Source organism: Apteryx mantelli, chromosome 1 (assembly GCF_036417845.1).
Source record: "Apteryx mantelli isolate bAptMan1 chromosome 1, bAptMan1.hap1, whole genome shotgun sequence".
In the NCBI taxonomy this organism is placed as follows: domain Eukaryota; kingdom Metazoa; phylum Chordata; class Aves; order Apterygiformes; family Apterygidae; genus Apteryx; species Apteryx mantelli.
This window is the reverse complement of record NC_089978.1, coordinates 204,561,376-204,581,094: the sequence shown is the minus strand read 5'-3', so window position 1 is coordinate 204,581,094 and position 19,719 is coordinate 204,561,376.

Here is a 19,719-nt window from a genome sequence, read left to right as displayed (position 1 = left end):
TGAGGGTTTGGTTAACATGAAAGGCTGCTTACATCTGACCTATATAGCCATAAATTGCAAAGTGCTTCATAAAGCACTTAATCTCAGCCCTTACTGCTGGAAAATGCTTAGCTGTAGTTAGCAGACATCCTCTCAAAATGTGTTGATGAAATATGTTGGGACTGTGTTGAAGAATAGAATAAGCAGATGAAATGTACATTGCGAAGAAGAAAGTGAAGCATGTGAACCATTATTAATCCGTGTACTCTGATGGTAGTTCTGAGTATCATAAAGTGCTGAAACTTCTCAGTCTTCACTGGTTCAATCCAAGTATTTAGACTTGTATGTGAAACTGTTCAAATGCTGTGCCATCTGAACATCTTCAATGGGAGAAACAGCTATTCACTTTCTACTGAGACTTTCTCAGGGTGTGAAGTTGCTTCCTGAAAGTACATGCTTCACAACATTAAAGATGTAGATAATACAAAATGAATTTTGGGGGGATACTATTATGATTGACCTTTTGAATAAATACTTAGTGTTCTTTCTTTTTTAATTATATGAAGATTATCATGGATTTTGTGAGTTACAAAAATTTGTCATAGATAGCTAATTAAAAAAAAAAAACCTTAGTGTGCATATTAAAAAAGAAAATTAGCTACTATTTTAACTACAGTTCCAAGCTAAATTTTTCAGGTAGTTGAGATTTTTGATTAAGAAAAAGTATTTCAAAGCACTATTATGAATGACTTATGATGTTTTGAATTAACTGTTCAGGTATTACAAATAACCGAAACTATTCTGAGGTTTCTGAATGTAGGAAAAGTTTTCCCTATTTTGAGACATTACATTTTCAAGGAAGTTTTAATTGCTTTTTAGTATATCTAGGAATCATATATTAAAGCACCATATCTGTATGTCCATAGGTGTTAAACAGAGACTTTAAATCAATAGGATTACAATCACAGGACTCTAGATCAGTGTTCTGTATATAGTGAGTTGAAAGTGGAATGGTTCATTGTCTTTGGTCTTTTATTGCATAGTACCACTAAATAAATGTCCATGAAAGAGTTAATTTGAAAGTTAGTAATTTATTATTGTAAATGGTTAATCTGATAGTGTATCATTCCAGAAAATATTTTATCCTAAATTATTACAAGATTTGCTTAATATTATTTGCCAATCTTTGCCGTTATTCAGTTAATATATTATTTGACAATTATTTTCATTATTCAGAAGCTCTATAATTAATGAAGCGTTATTAGGCAAATAATGTCTTTGATGAACAATGTCAATATCCAGAGGTCCAGCTATGATTAGTACCATCACAATACAGGAGATGGAAATGTCCATTAAACATTATTTTTATGGCATTTTGACTTTTTTTAGCCTTTCTGAACAGAATTGAGGGTGCACTTAAAAGTATTTTCACAGCAATTCAGAGCTCTAGTTTTTACTGGAGAAGTCCCTAAACCTCTGTTGCATTTTGAGTGATTTAAGGACTTTTGACTGTAAAGACTCGATCAATAGTTCTCAACAGCTTGAGATTCTGCCACTTAGATAGGTTCATTGTGAAGCCTGAGATAAGACAATCAGCCAATTTGGAGTTAACAGCTCCTGACTGGTTTAGAAAAGGGCAGTGAATTCTTTCTTTAAGCCCAAATGCCTGGCAGCTCTGATCACAGGGAGAGAAAGAACAGTGCTCTTAAGGCAAAAGTGCGTACCTGTCACCTTTTCAAAGAGGAAATGAAGGTGATATGTAATATCCTAAGGGACAGTCAAGTTAGGTTGGGACAAGAGTGACACCCTGTCCTTGTTTAATGTGGGAAAGCATTCACAGTTTATGTGTGTGCTATATGTAGTCAGAGCAGCACTGACTCACAGTTTTCAGTATTTTAATAAAACAAGCTCATTGCAATTAAAAAAAACCTAGCAAACAAAAACCCCTTTATTAAAACTCCCACGACCACCTCTTTTCACCATGTATATTCATTAACCACGTTTTCTGCAGGATTAATTTTAAAATACTTTTGGCTTAATAAATGGGACTTTTTTGCCTAAAACTTGCACTTTCTTCAAGAATTTCTCTTGTAAATTAATTTATCTCTCTGAACCTCTTAGCTCTCCTTACTATCGTTTTACAATGTCCTGTCCCTTTCCTTCCCCTCCCTTCCCTTCCTCTCCCTTTTTCTCCCCTCCCTCTCCCTCCCTCTTTCCTGTCTAGGTACTTCTTACTCTCTTCAGTGCTTTATCATCTAATGTAATGGAATGTAATCTAATCTAATCTATTTTGCTCCCTAAGCATTTTTCTTGCTATCACTACCTACTGTCACCTCTCTTTCATCTCCTTGGATGGGATCAGAGCATGAATTCTGCCACCCTTTAAATATAGGGGCTGAGAATCTCAGACAGTGAAAATATGTGGATGCTGCTCTCCAAATGAGAGTTAGCTGACAGCTTTGAGTGTGCAAAGACTAGAATGAGCTTTATGAAAGTATTTGCTGGTATGGTTTTAAGAAAATAGCTAAAAGGAAGAAGTGTATATATATATATATATATATATGTATGTAGAAATTTCCTGGATATGTTTCTCAAGGTAAAATGTGTCCTTTCTAAATTAAATATGATGTAGGATAAGTGGCATGAAATATACATATTAGATTAGTATGCATCTTACAATGCTAAAATAAATTTCAATTTAAAAAGAAGATGGAGTGCATGTATGTTTGTATGCATATAAATATAAAAATATGGGAGAATTTTCATTGTTATCAAGAGCCTTCAGGCTCTTAATGAGATCTTTTTCAAATAATTTTTCAAATTGGTTCTTAACTACTTGAGCACTGGTTTGCCCCAATACTATGTCTGAAATCATAAAATCAAAAATGAGTATTGTAGTTTCAGTTAAAGTGACAAATGCAATTATTCTCCTTCAAGATAGAAAATATACAGAACCAGCAGTGCTCCAAAACATGCCCAAGCAGAAGCATGTGAAGAAGACTTTATCAGTATGGAATCTAGAGCAGCATGGTGGTGGGCTCTGGGCTTCTGCTCAGGGGGCTCAGACAGCAAAGGGCATGTGATTCATTCTGAGTATAAACAAAATCGTTCTAAGATTTAAGGTAAAATCTGAAAGGATGACTAAAAATGACAGATAAATCAATAATTCTTCAAAGCAGCTTCTTATAGATTCCCACAAACAGGGTTTGTTTAGGTGAGGATACATAAACACACAGCTTACCAAATTCTTATGGGATACATTTTAGTTCTTTCAGGCTGAATAACATTTTTTTCATTGCAAGAATCACAGTTGTCAAACTGTAAGTGGACTGAAGACTGGTTGCTATTTATTATAAACTTTCATGGAAATTTAAGCTACAGAATCTCTTTATTTAGGAGGCATGTATTTAAAAATATCTTTAAATGAGAAATAAGTCAATTACTTGAAAACAGTGCACAATGGAATTATTGTGAATAAACGTGATATTTAACACATATGAAATTGTGTTGTATTTATCTCAAAAGAATAGTTTTGCATTAGAATGGAGACAGCAGCATAAAGAATATGCAAGTAGATCAAAGCCTACTACCTTTATTCTATTCTGCTCTGTTCTGTTCTCTTCTATTCTATTCTACGCCATTCCATTCCATTCCATGACTGGTCGATATTCCATAACAGATAGATTCTTAAACTTATTTTTTTATCTCAAAGCGCCTTAATAGCTTCCAGTACTGTGACTGGACATCTGCCACATGCAGTTTGTTGTTCTCTCCTCTCCAGGATGAACAGCACATGTAGCAGTAGAAAGTAGGAACTCTTACTTTCATAGAGTTTTATCCTTTCTTTCTTTTTTAAATATACACCTTGTGATGTATCTGTTAGAGAGGGCAAGGTCAAAGAAATGAACTCTGCACTGGGGGCAGAAGAGGATAAGATTCGTGATGGCATATTTTTCTGGAGGGTGGGGGTTAGAGAGTAGGGAGGGTAGGGAGTTCATTCTTGGATCAACCCCTAAGAAATGCATGTGACCTGTGTAGATGAGTTTTACTGTTGTGGTAGAAACTTCTGTTATGCTGTAAGACTAGATCTGTCAGTGATGCTTTTCGGTTTTGAACTTTAGATTTTTATTTTCCAGATATCCTGGACATAGGCTATAAAGCACCCTGTAGGGCCAAGGCCTTAAACTTGATCAGGTATTTTGTAGAATGAGCACCAAACATATTTTCATGAGTGACCAGATCTGACAATTTGGCACTTGGTGCATACTCCATTTAGCAGAAGTTATTCAAGCAGATACAGCTACTGGAAAGGTGTTGGTATTTCTGTGCAGACTTCATTTACTGTTGCTGTTGCTGCTTCTGTACAGAAAGCAGTAAAGGCGGATGAGCGGAAGAGGCCTGATGTGGAAGGTAAGGCTGATTCATTCACGTGTTATGCTGTATGAATACAATTATACTGCTTTGGTACCAGACCTGGGGTTTCTGCTGAATGATGCGCTCTGCCATGTGGATTTATCAGTTTCACTGTGTGCTAGTCTCTCCACAAACTTTGCCGTAAAGATTCACAGAAAGTCTGTGATCCGTATACTTCTATAGGAAACCAGTGGAGAATGAGCTTGATGTGCTCAGGACGGCCTCTGTTGCTAGGAGATACATCACTGCATTTGGTGCTAGTTGGAATTTCTTAGGCATTGAAATCATCACATCAAGGTACATCAGTAACTATTGTCCAGCTGAGGATTGCTGAAAGCACTAATAGTGGAGGTCAGGACTTTGCCTGCAACATGGAAAGAAGCCTGCTACTCAGCAGCTGATGAATGAAAGTTAATAACTCTTCAGAGCCTGCTTTGTGACACTGGTGAGTAATCCAAGAATACTCCTGGAGTCTGCTCTGAACTGACTAAATGTAGATGTATCTCTCATTAAATGACCCATCATGACAGTGTCATTAGGACTTCTTGTTCAAGCACTGGGTCATCCTGGTGGTAGCTGTATGATTGTTCACAGTGAAGGACTGACTCAACCATGTATCATTTTCAACTCAGGGGCACTTGGTTCCAAGCCATTTAATCGGTTCACATACTGCATCACTGGTTGCAAGTTGATGATGAAGTATATTGGAAATGCGATTAATTAATATGGGAATTCTCAGTGATAGGGTGGATAGGAAAACATGGAAAAGAAAAGAGGGCTAATGGTTGGGGTGGAGTTTCTTACTTGTACATCTCTGGGGGAAGGATTCAAAACCCTTGGCACTTTTGTATAAAAGATTAGACACAGTCTCAGTCTGATGGAGAAGCTGTTCAAACACTAAGATTAAATGACTCACACAGGACTAACAAGTACCCCCCTCAGCTCTCTGTACACAGAGACAGGGTGGTGGCAGCACAGCATTAGAATAATGCTGGCTGTGAATCCTAGTTTCACAGGCATATACTTCCCAGGGTTGTAAGCAGGCATCTAAGTCTGTCAGACAGACCGCATTTTCCTTATATTCTTCTCTCTCAGCATTTCTGAACGTCTGCTAATCATACAGTGCCACAGTTTACAAAAACTCTGAGGAGCCTGGAGCACCAAGTAAGGGGAACTGAAAGCAATCATGGGAATTTGTTCATGGGAGCAGTCCAGGGAAGTCAACCTGACCTGCTTTGAGAGTGGGGACACTGAAAGTGCAAATATTTTAGGCAAAAAATTCCTGAAGTGGTTAAACTTGTATAGCTTAAGTTTAAACTCCATCTAGACATGTATATTGTGCTGAAACAGGGGTGCCAGAAACGGGCCTCTCTGTTCTTAAGTCCTGCAAGGACTCCTCCAGGCAAGCTCTGTGTTTTCAGGACTAACTCAGACTGCTTTAAGTTTCATCTAAAACAGTGGAGGCTTTTGTCATTGTAAAAAGATCTAACAGTAGAAGCATCTGCTTAGGAAACAGGCAATCTGGGTTCTAGTGCTGTCTTGTGGAGGAACGAACCTCCAGGAGATCATCCAAAAACCTGGGCTACAGGTCAGCTGCTGGAACTAATGGTCGTTCGTGCTGGTGTTATGTGGTTGGGGCTGGGACCGCAGAATTCATGAAATCAGAGGGGGAAAATCAAGTTACTATGTTTGTATCCCAGAATTCAGCTCGAGAGTGGAAGCTGAAGGCTTATTAACCCTGGATTTTTTTCATTGTTTTTTTTAATTCAACAGTTGTTAAATATAAAATATATTAAGAGTCTAGGTAGTTTTTATTTCAACCATAAGAATGCCTGTAATTGTGCAAATATATATGTTCATAGTAGACAAAAAAGATGCATTTTCAACACTTGAATGCTGTTCTGAATTTATTGAAAATTGATTATATGAATAGTTATTTTACCACTGAAGTATCTTGGTTCTGTGGCAGATAGTTTTCTGTAATCATGAATCCTCTTTGTGCTGTTCCTTATCTTGGACTGATGGACTCTGGACTGTAACATTTGCTGTAACAAATGGAAAGAGATGGGCATCTATGAAGTGTGGTCTCATTTACCCTTCACTTTACTCAGGGTCCTTCCAGAGACGATAATACATTTTACACTCTGTTCTGGTGATGAATGGTGATGCTCTGGATACTTTCTGATGAGAATAAAAATAACTCAGAAGTTTTAACTGAGTCTTCATGTGCCATTTTAGAGTGTATTCTGACAGATCTCAGTTTTAAAAGGCAAGAAATCCCATTACTTGCAAAAGCAAGTTGTTTGCTTGATTTTATTTTAATCACATGGACAGAAAGCTTATGTACTAACATGACAAGATGGTGAGATAGGATCTTTTGGAGGTTTACCTGATTTCCTGTTCCAATTGTAAATTTATTGCTTTTCATGGTAAAATCAGTTTTGGGGTATTTTCCAGGCAAAGAACAACAATTTTTCTTTTCTGATAACTTGCAGTTGTCTGGTGTTTATTTCAAGCTTGGCTACAGCAGAATATAAATGGCAAAGCACCAAGCTTATTGCCAGCATGCAGCTAATAATACATAATAATTGTTAGTTCAGATGTATACAGAGGGACATATATATTTCTCTAAGAAAAGTCAACAGTGCTTCCTTGGCAACTGCTTGTTTTAATTACTTCCCTATAGGCTGTATGAAGAAAACCAGAATGTTAAAGTAAAATTTTCACTGTGTATCTCCATGGACACAAAGCAAAATATTTTCCTTGAAATCACATCTTTGAAATAATTACGTATGCGTTTGCAGCACCAGCTACTGTTAGGCAGCAGCTTCAGTGCAAGAAAACTATCAAATACAAATATCTCGGAGTAATTTACTAGCCATCATGGGTCTGATTTTACAGCTTATCATAAAACTACGCTGCAGCGGTTCAAGAGAAGAATGTACTCAGTTTGTCTCTGTAAAGTTGTCTACAGAACTCGATCTTGTGTAGCTGTTCCATGTTGTAAAGAAACTGATTAGTCCAGGTTCCTTGTATCCAAAATCAGACTCAAGTGTTTTGCTGCTGTGAAGAGTTCCTTATTGCTCTGTGGATAAAAGTGATTATGTCTAGATTGCTATCATAAGAATGGAAGAGGCTTTTGAGGCTACTGAGTTTAGTTCCCTGCTATCACAGGCTACGTATATCCTAAGGAGCGCATCGGAGTGCCTGGCTCTTGGTGCATGCTCTGGCTGAATGACAGCACCATACTGGTGCAAGATGCAAATGTGCACCTCCTGTCAACTTCTTTACTTTCTTCAAGAAGGATGTTGACTGAAAATAAGTTTTGGTGTGCATTCTCAAAAGGGCAAAACGAACCGCTCAAAAAGTAAGAAGCTGCCTGTGCTGCTTTTATCCTGTATGTCTTAATAGTCTTTAGGAAGGGAAACATTGCACAGTCAGTGAAAAAATAATCAATATTCCCATCTGAATTTCTCAATGAGTGGGCCCTGACCCACTCAAATTCTGCACCTAGAATTATAAGTTTCCTCCTTGCTTTTTTTTTGGGTGTTCTCATCACAGCATCTGGTATTCTTAACAACATTAATGGAGAACTTATCTTCATAATCTGAAGCAAAGAGGGTAACCTTGGCTCTGTTTCATTTTTAAGGAACTGAGGCACAAAGGAGTAAAGAATAACATTGACTAAAGAGAACAGACTTTTTTATGGCACCATTGTTCAGATCACAGTTCCAGTCAATGTCAGGTACATTTGTGGGCATGTACCAATTCTGCAAAACCCTGAGGATTTTGAAAAAGAACTCACAGTTGCAGTTTGCACACATTCAGATTAATTAAGGTATTTGTTTAAAGCACCATAAATGTTTCTGAGTATCTCTGCTGCATAAAAGTTGTTGCTAGCTGCTGAACACCTAAGTGGTTTGCCTTGCACTGGAGAGGAACTCTGCCAGTGAGCGGTCATTACAGGCCCTCTTCTCCAAAGTGGTGTTCAACTGATTTAACCCTGAAAACAGGTAGCTGACTGCTAAAAGTGAGAGAACTGGCAGGAGTGATATCTCTGGAATTACGAAGGGTGAAAGAGAGAGAGAACATTTCTTTACTCATCTTTACATAGTGACCTACTTTTTCCAGGAAAGTCCTTTTCTGCACAACATGGTCACACATATCCACTGTCAGCAGCTGGGGTATGCTCAGGATATGCTAAACTTTGCTGTCAAACTTTTAACAGATTTCTACATGGTATGTATGAACTGGCTCATAACTTGGTTAACTGTGAGCTGTTTTTCATATGAATAGTGAAAAACTATCCCCATTACTCTGTTATATGGCTGTTAGTTTCTCAAAGAGAATAAATAATCTTACAACCAGAAAGGTAACATTCAAAACCCACAATTTTTCCTGATCTTGCCCTCAGAGCTGGCTGAACTATTTTTGTTGAAACTTTCCATCTTGTTTCATTCTGAGTCAGGTACTCACCCTGAAAAATGTACTTCTACAGATTAAGATACAGAGAGATGCAAGATCTCTAAAATTCCCCAAAGAATTTGGGGAAATGCAACAATATTCTTATTGCTTTTTACTTCTGGAGAAGAGTACTTAAACGTATTTACTTTGATAAAATCTCCTGGGTTTATCGCCTTATTTATGTGAATATTTTCTATGAACAGTGATGCAGAAACACTGGCTTCATTAACGATACATGCAGCTAATTTCTTGGCACAACACTTCTGAGGGTAGCCATTGCTAGCAATTAACTTTATGCTTTCTTTATGCTAAGAAAATCTGACTCTTATGCCAAAGAGAAAAATATGTCACAACCAGAAACAATGGTTCTTTTTGTGCTAACATCTGCCATGGTTGGTTGGTCTCTCCATTATCAAGGAAAAAATGTCTCTTAACTGAGCATTAGCCCAGATACTATGCAGTTTAAAAACAGGAATCAAACCCAATGAAAATATTTAGTCTGGGTGCCAATAAAATTGGCTTGGCTTCAGTTCTTGAAACTTGGGTTTATATTTGTAATCTAAGTTATCTTTATTAGATCTGACAACTGTGTATAAATGCAAGAAACCATTAGAATGAGTGTGCTATCTGTTAAGGTATCTTATGGCAGATAGCCTGCAAACTTGCTTTACAAGGAAGTGTCTAATTAGATCATAATCCAAGCCAAAATTTTAATGGTGTTTTTGGAATGGGAACACCATCATTTTTCTGTTTATAGATTTCTATCCCCAGAGTATTTACTATATTTGCCTCAAACATGCTATCCGGTCTCACATTTGATAAGCTTTTCCTGTGCCCATATTTCTATCTTAGGTAAATTTGCACCCATTAATTCTCCGTACTTCTTGGCAAGAATGACTGTGTAACTGACCCTTCACTGGGGGGCTCAAGTTCCTTTCACACTGGGCTGTGAAGGCCCATTTCACGACTATAAATGTCACCTTTTTGCAAAAGTAGAACCTTAAAATGTCTTTACCAAGCAACATGTAAAGGTTTTTCACGTGCCTCCATACAGTATTTTGCTCACTGCTGTTAAAGCCCTTGGGGAATAGAAACCATCACCTGAATACGAAGTGGCCATGAATGGGTTTTGATGGTATTGCTGCCTTACAGTCACTGAAAGCTGTTTCCTAAAACACAATTCTCTGTGAAAAATTGCATTTACAATGAAACAAACAGAAGGATTAAATAGTATGTGACTCTCTGTCCCTGTCACCACTAAATGTCAATTCCCAGGATTAGTCCAAGAAATTAGAAATGGTAATAAAGGGGCAATTCAGCACACATCACAGCCTGCAGCCTATAATGTCTATTTTCTAATTACTCATTCAGTTCAGATTTCAAGGATTCTATTGCTTCTTTTGGAAAGCCATTCTTGTTTCAAATTTTTATCTTTATTTACTTTGAAGCTTACACAAATGTCTCCAGTAACTGCCTGATGAATTGCGCTAGAGTTGTTCCTGTACAGTTTCAGTTTGGGGGAAATGATTTTGCCTGTTCGATGTTCTGATTCTTCTCCCAGTGAAGTTTTATGAAAGTCCTGCAATTAATGCCAGAAGGAATAGGGTCTAACAATAAATGAGGCTGTCAGGGGAGTCACTAAAAAATAGCTTCTGCAGTAGTGCTAGCACTGGCACTTTGCCTTTACCAGAGATATAGATGTAACTTGGTTTGTGGCCTCCAGCACTCTCGAGCTCATCAGAGGGTCCCACATGCATGGCAGAAAAGTGTTCTCTACTTCGTCGCTAAAAGACACCTTCTTGAGCTGTGTGCATTTACGATAAGTTATGAGTAAAGCTGGAGAAGACAGGATTAGTAAACAAAATGTGAGGTGGGTAAATCAGCAGCTAAAGGGGAGATTATGGTGGATTGTGCCGAAAGAAAATTAGTCAAGTTACTGGCTTGCCATTCTAGTGACATTCCTTAAGGACTAGTCTTAGAATAAATCGTATCTAATGCTTTTATTAATGTCCTTACAAAATCATAACAATGTGCTAATAACATCTGCATATGACACCAAGTTCAGGAAAATAATTCAATATGTGGCAGGTGTAATAATATCACCTAGAAACAACTGAATAATCTCAAGGACTGGAGATGCAGACACAGGAGAAAATATAACGTTATGCAGTAGAGGACAAAGCTCTGAAATTTCCTCTGTTTTCAATAGCTGATTAGCTAGAAGCAACAGGAAAAAAGAAAGTGGGTGCATTAGCTGACTACTAGATGTTTTGGAAAACAACAATGTGAAAAAGTCCAGTGTTCAATGCTAATGTCTTTTACAATGCTAGTTTTTCTTAGCTAGAAGAAAACTGAAGCCAGAACACATGCCTTCTTCTCTCTCCAGCTGTGCTGCTTGCAGAGGTAATGAACCCTATCCTGTTCCCAGCTGCTAATCACTGTCTCCTTCACATCATGATATGAGTGCTTTCTAACTCATTTTAGTCAAAGTGAGCCAGGTTATCTTACATCGTTTCAGCTGAAGACCAAAACAAGCTATTGAAGCTCATTTTGCCTGAAATAAAGTGGGGAGTAATCACTTGAACAGCTTGGCTGGCATAACATAAGCAGGTGAGGGTCTGTCAGGGTATCACTGACAAAAAGCAGAGCACAAAATTGGGTGCGACTGCAGGTGGAAGAGAAGGTATAGCCATGCCTAACAGGTATGTCTATGTAATGTACTAAAAGACACCTGCTTATACATTCAAGGGGCACTTTGTAGAAATTGTGGAGCATACATAAATTGCTGGAAGACCTGCAAAAGAAAAAAAAAATTGACTGCCTGTAAGAAATGAGAAAAGTCCCAGAATTATAGAACAGCTGGCTTAACTTAATTCCTGGAAAAATATTTTGACCAAATAATCAAACCTATTCCTAAGCACCTAGAAGATAACAAGGAAATAAATAACAGACAGTATTGATTTGTCAAGAGTAAATCATGTCAAACCAGCTTAATTTCCTTCTGTGACAGAACTGTAGAAGCTGTGAACAGAGGAAAAGCAGTAGATGTTGTATGTTGACTTTAATAGGGCATTTGAAATTGTCTTTCGTGACATTCTCATACACAAACTATGGAATAGTGGTTTAGATGCAACCAACCAGGTTGGTGGGGTGTTAAAGAGCTTTGCTAACAGTACCCACAGAATCCTTGGCAATATTTCAAAATGTCAAAAAAGAAGGAAGGGTCAAGTTGAAATATACAGGGTTCTGTCATGGGTCTAGTTCTGTTCCATATTTTTATTAGCAAATTGAACTGAAATTGAATTGAAATGGAAAATATGCTTATTAAATTTGTAGATGTCATGAAGCTGAGAGACATCACAAGGGTGGAGGCGGGAATAAAATTCAAAATGATCTTGACAAATTGGAGAAATGGCCCAAAAATTGGATGAAATACAAGATAAAGCACTTAAGCAAAAATAATCTGTGATATGAACCCGGTAAGGGAACAGCAGGCTACAAACAGGTTTCCAAAAAGGGATCTGGGAGTTACAGGGAAACACGAGTCAAAAAATTTGTGTCAATATTTGTATGTTGCACTTGAGGAAAAATGTTGACCAACTGAAGACATTATAGAGGGAAACAAAGAGAATGACTGGTGTCTAGAAAAAAAAAAGCAAGAAAAAGGATTGAAAGAAATGGGATTGTTTAGCCTACAGCAAGAAGAAGGAAAACGATAACTGCCTTCAGGTATATGCTAAGCATCATTAAAAAGAGAAAATATCTGTCCTCCTTGTGAATAGAGCAAGACAGAAAGTGTCTTAAGTTATGGCAAGAAAGGCTGAGTTAGACATAGAGGGAAAAATCCTTCTAGTGATAAGGAGGGGAAAGCACTGGAATACTTTGCTCAGGAAGGGTGTGGAATTTCACTTTTATCTTAAGCATAGACCATCTAGCAGGACTGGTACACAGATGACCCTGCATTGAGAGGGTTTTGGCATTCTTACTAAATCTATTTTTGTATGATACGATAACTATATAATACAATAAACAAATGTCCTAGAAATTTTTATTTCATAATGACTTTATAAACAGCTGAAGTCCTTCAGTAAAACCCTGGGTGTATTTTGATAGATGGAAACATCTCATTACAGAGATAAGGATAGGCAAAATGAATTCTCAGTATTAATTTATTAATACTTCTTTAACCTGAAACAGCATAATGTTAATATGGTAGACTAAGTTAGTGAAATGAAGGTGAAAGAGCTAATTGTCTCTAAATGGAATAGACAAGAATTCTTTCTGCTGCTCCAGGGGATTCTTAAGGGTCAAACTTAATGCAACCATCTAAAATTTTGGAAATAGTAATAGAACAATATAGTATTTTCATGTACAGCAAAGGCTCTTGAAAAGGCTGGGAGAGAAAGTGTTCAGCCTTGCCAAAAGGTTAAATATGTCATGAAAGTAGTTTTGCTTAGAGAAACTTTATTAACTTTCAAACCTTTATTAATGTCAAACTCGATCTACTTTAAGAACCCCTTGTTAAGTGGTAATGATCTGATTAAACCGCAGAGCTTTTTCCATTTATGGTATAAATGCCATTAATGGCCTGAAATTTTACAGATTTAGAGCAATCTATGACCAAGAGGTACAAGTCACATGGTTCCTGATGTAGTGAAAATGTCATGAAGAAGATAGCCTATTATAAAATGGTGAGAATAGATGGTAATTTACTACGTGACAAATGTTCTCCTTAGCAACCATTGTTAATGTGGATTTGATTCTAAGGAAAGCTAAATGAAGAGAGAATTAATTAACAGTTAAACTTAGTTAATATTAATAGTTCGGGACTTGTGCATATGTTGTCTCTAGCCTCTTACAGCTAGACTTAAGCAGTAAGAAAGATTAAAAGACTGTATTGATCTAATCTATTTGTCTGAAATTAGTTGATCTACTTTTACTTAGCCTTTGGTAAGAAAAGGTGACTCTACTGATGAAACATTACTTCCTTTTTTTTCTTTTTAACTGGATTGGAATCTGTAATTTTCTTATTTTCCTATGGGAATAAATCTGACGCTCAACGAAAGTCCCTAGCAATATGTCAGCTCACCTTATTGTTGCAGGTTTGGGCATATGTTAACTAAGAAAGAATGTTACATTTTCTTCTGTGATGCATTCTTCTCAAATTTTAGAAATATTTTTGCCATCTCTACTTTTTAATTAGCATATTACTTTTCTGTATGTTGAAAGGGAGAAGCTATACCTACCCCTATGCATCAGCTCGTTGGTTTCTAGAATGAACCTCAAAGAAAGCCTGTTTTTTGGGGGGTGGGGGAGAGTGGGATAAACTATTGACAATTGCCAGCTTCTCTGATCCGAAAATATGTACTGGACTATTTTGCCTCAGTTAAAATCTTTACTTCAGTCCCATCAAATTTTTAGGGAAAGCAGTTATATTCATAATATTTTTTTTTCTTACAGAGTCAATGCACTTCATATTTTTTGGCATTGCAACAGTGAGTGGTAAAACTACCACAGCAGCGAAATATTTTGTGGGAAAGATCATAATAGTCTTTATTTATTGTTCATAATGCTGGTACTATTTAAATAGTAGGTGGGACTCTTTTTTTGAAAGCCTTTGTAAGAAAAACACACTCATTTTGCTCATTCCAGCACTGTGAATACTAGCTGGTTTTATCTGAAAATTTGACAATACCTGCAACAGACATTTGTTGTGGTAGACATCCAGACTGATTGTCCCAAAGGCATTCTGTTGTCTGAAATGTAGCCAGGAAAACATTAAAATGTATCTTGGTGAACAAGAAATCCTAGTTCATTGGAATGTGAAATTATCATGTATTGTCTATTTCCTTCAGAAAATTTGGATGGCTTTCCATTATGTTCATGAGTTTCAGTCCAATAGTTGTTGTTTTTTCCTCCTTCTTAAGCAAAGAGATTTTTAGTTTGTGGAGTGAAGGAAATTATAAACGGCAGATGCAGCAAGTTGATACTAAGTCCCTGGTTCAGCAAGCAGACCAGTCCTGACACAGACTAAAAGCTGCACAATCCGTTTAGAGTATTACAGGTGTGTGGTCACACACTCTCCTAACACCTTTCCACCACCAAAATATTCACTTTCTTTCTTCAAAACCACTTCATTTCCCTGATCCACCTGTGATAGTGAAGGAGCACTGGGATGATAAGATGAACAAGTTGTTGCCTTTCAGAAAGGCAGTTCTGTGCTGGGTTGATGGTTGATTTTTAATCTCTTTTGCTGAAATACATTTCATGTAACCTTAGACAGTTATGAATAGACACCTACATCTAAGCCAGTGGTTTCTCCCTATCGATTACAAAGTGAATAAATGAGTGCTTTACATATGACTCCTCTGATCCATTTTACACACCTACTTTAGTACTAAAAGTACCTTCTTATCTCCTATGACTGCAAAGAAATCCAGTATCTGAGGAATCCAATATCCAAGGGAAGAGACCCTTTTCCTTTCTGAAGGGAACTAATCATGTCTTTCCAGCCTTGTCTCTAAAGCAGCATGGAAAAATCTGTATCCTGGTGCCCATAGACCATGGACCAGTTCCCTCATGTGTTCTGTATAGCTCTCTGAATTACTGGGCTGATCATACTGCCGCACCCTCCTGCCAACAGGGTGCTCCTAGTCTGCTGTCCTCAAAGTCTGCTCAGACCTCATAGTTTTTTTAGTCTCCCCCTGCCCCCACTCCCTCTCCTCTCTCTAGAAGGCAGTCTGGGATAATGGCAAGTTTGCAACATAGGTATCCCCAAAATAATTACTGAAATTTGGTGGAGAGTCCAAACAGAGCTGACTGAAAACATGTTATTTGGATATTTTTTTTTTTTAGGCTAAAATTAATGGGAAAAGGTTGAAATACTGACAGATTCCTACTAGCAAATGACTGAACAGTTTTTTGGCTTCTTGGTTTTTAATATGCAAAGTCAAAACTTGATATTCCCCAATCAAAATATTTAGCTTTTGTTTTTAAAATTGACTTTGCAATATTGATTTGCACTGATTAAACTGTTATTTTACATATTTGGAAATGGGCAAGTATTTTTATTTTTGAATCAAGACCAAACAGGCTGGCTTATGAGCCGCGTTACTTATGTCTGAAATCACCAAAATTTCCTCTTCTACATGCCTTAGGAAATGAGAGGAAAAATTATTAATAGAATGCTGTTCATTTTTGATGAATGTCAGCCACTCTTTTATCTCAAATTCTGTTTTTATATTATTAAAACATTATTTATACTTTTCAAAAGTAACAACTTTTCTGGATTAAGAAATTCTGAGAGTCCTCCTTGTTGCACTTTAAATAGGAATTATTAATCTAGAAGTGTAGGGTTATGGTCATTAATGTCCAAGACCCAATTTTAAAGTTTTGTTCCTTCTACTGAACACAAGGCTGAAATGTTTTAATTTACAGAAAGACAGATGCTATGGGCTGAGCGATGTAAATGAACATGACAATATGATGCTTCTAAATAAGAAGGAACTAATACAGCAGATAAAGAATTGTTCTTCACTACAATGCTAGCAAACCAAAAAAAAAGAAAAAAGAAGAATTGACTAGAGAAAAGCTAATGGACATGGCTTTGCAGCAGAGTACCTACTCCCTCATGGTCTCATGCAATTATATATTCTCTTTTTATTTAGCAAGGATACTGTGATAGCATTTACTTTTTACAGCTGGACAGCACATTAAAAAGCATATAGCTTCTTCTGTCATTATTAACTAAGGAAAAGAATAATTTTCATTGACCTTTCTTTCTGAATAAACTGTAGACAATGTTTTCTTTTTCACCAGTATACCAGATATCATACCAGCATACCATACAATGCATATGATTCAAAAAGGTTTATAATGTTGGCATGCATCTTTAATTTTAACTTTTACTGCAAAGGGGAAAAATCCCTTCATTTCAGTGCTCTATATTTAGGAGAAAATTTCTTCATTTCACTTGAAGGAACATTTTAGGGAGCTGTTTTTAATTTTTATTTGAAGCAAAATATTTCCCTTTTGTTCTTTCATTTTTTTTAGAAGCATTCACGGATAATGTTTCTAATCAACTCTATGCACAGACATGTTCCTGTCCATTTCTTTCACCTATCAGTTATTTGCTTTTATTGCTTTGTATGGTTGATTGTGAAATCTGTATGCAGGTAAGCTTTAGTGAGTTTGTGTTCAGTGCCTTTTTTTTTTTTTTTTTTTTACTACATGGCTCTTTTGTTTTATCTTAGCATTGATTCAGTGCTTTTCATACAGTTAGTAAATTAAATTTTCTTGCTTTACTATACAGGACTAGTTCAAAAGCAGGCAAGGAAGGCAAGCATGGCATTAAATAACTCTTAAAATTGTTTTTAATGGAATTTATTACAACATGGATCATCTGTTCCACACCCTGTCCTATGACACATGTACAAATTTTGTGTGAGAGCATGACTGGATAAGAAACAGAGACAGTCTGAGAAGTAAAACCCAAAGTCTGAGGTCTCATCCCCTTTCAGTGAACTGATCTTTTTGCCTTGTTCCTGGGAAATTGCCTTAAGTGGGGTACAGAATGTGTTTACCTTCTAGCATTTGCAACACCAAAAAACCCCCTCTAAATCAGCATTGGGACTCCAGGGTGAATGTCAGCTTCAGAACTCATCAGTCACCATATATAACATAAGACATCAATGTGTAATTTAGAATTAGCATACATTAGTTACCTAATTTGACTCTGATTAGTAGGATGGATATCATTTTGGGTTCTTCACTAGTTTAAAGAACATTCAACATTTATTTGTATCTAATGACTGGGCACTACACTGTGTTATTATAAGGTAGTCTATTCTTGTATCATTGTCCTTTGGCTACTACTTTGCATTATTCCTAGTGATTTCTGTACACAAATATTTTATTTCCCCTTTGTTTTAAAATTTAATGCCCAGATTTACTCCAATAGCAGTATGATATTTTGAATATTTTTGAATTCTCTGTGAGATTGCCTTGGTTCAGAAGTTCAATATAAGGTTGCTACTTGCACTATCCTGACCACCATTTTCAGTATTGGTTATGACTTGTCCAAACACTACATTAATGAATAACTCCTTACAGGTCTATTGATTAAGGAATTCCACTTGTTCTTGTTTCTTTCTTTACATGTAGTTTTGCTTTCAATGAAAACCTCATGTTGCCATGAAGCTCAAGAAACAGCATTTACAATATGTCTTCTTCACGTTGATTTAGATTCTTCTTTTATTTTCCTATAGCATTTTTTTGAATCTGTTTGTAGTTCTTTGTGTAACTTTTTTCTCTTTATCTTTCAAGTTGTGGTCATGGGATCATACCCACCAGCCTTTTGTATTATCTTTTCAGTGTCTCCCAGGCTTAGTCCATCATAGCAGGGATTTGCTCGTCTACCCTTTCTGAACTAGACAAGATCTCCAAACCTAAATGCAGTTATCTGTATGTAAAAGGATTATATTGGTGAACAAAACTGTACTGCAGTGCAGGCTTTTATTAGTGTGACTGTGATGACAAAAACAAACAAACAAACAACCCCCCCCCATACTTAACATTAGATATTCCAGCAAAACCTTCCAATACAAAACTGTTTTCAGATTTAAGTGTATATACTGTCGCAGCCACAATGACCAAATTAGTATGTCCTTCACTGGCTTTTTTCATCCTGACTTTGAACAAGTGTCCTCTATTGTTTTTTCTTTGCTTTTGAATAACAATGCTATTATTAGTAACATCATATTGTTAAAAAGGTTAGCAAGCCCACTCTACAAATTGCCTTTTGTTTTTCCAGTGTTGTCATTCTATTGGTTTCATTTGCTCTGGAAAACATCTGGCCCAGACTGTTCATGTATGTTGAACTAAATATGAGTAACTTCAGACACGTGCATGAGATGTTGACTACGTGCAAAAATTCGCAATAGAATCTAGTATTGTGACACAAGTTCTTTCATTGCAAAAAATCACATAATTACATCTCAAGATTTTTTTGCCTCTTTTCTGGATCTAGTTTGTCAGGGAGATGCTAACATAAACCAAAATTATTTTAAAAGAAAAACATCTGAAAGAGTTTTCAAGGGTAAGAAAGTGACACTGAGAGAATAACTAATCCTAGTCAGGCAAGGTTATCACACAGAATGTTAAGAGGTGAGAAGATTAGGAAGTGACTGGATCTTGATAGAGGTATGTAAAAACTAACATTTATGTTAAAAAAAAAAACCCAAAACACAGTGTCAGCCTCTTCTGAGGGCTCTTAAGTTGAGAAAAACATAACAAAACACAGGCTGAAAACTGGAGCGAGACAAGGTGGAATCAGAAATGACGGTAAAGGGGGGTAATGACTGGAACACTTTAGTAAGAATAATAGTGGGATCTCTAGCACTTGAATCAGCACTGGAACATTTTCCAGATAACACTATCTGTCTCAACCAGAAGTTACGTGCTTGATTCAAGAACTGCTTGCTAAAAATAAGGGCCTGTGTTATGAAGGGAGTCAGACTAAATGATTAAAATAGTCCTTTCTGGCCTTAAAATCCATGAAACTGAAACTTTCATTGACAATTTCATTGTGATTTGAAGGCACTTGGTGCACAGGATTATCAACACATATAATAATGAGAAGACGTCAGCATGGCTCCCTAGAATCTAGAGTAGATGACCATAATGGTGCCTTTTGGCCTGAAGTGATATGCTAGTGAAATTCAGAGGATAATTAATTCCTAAGGTTGCCATAAGTAGGAAAGAACCTCAACTTTTCACTGCAGAGACCACATAGAGTTCTGTTGTTACAGTTAAAAACATTACTATTTGAAGTTCTAGAGTGAAACTGAATTTTAAAAATTGCTT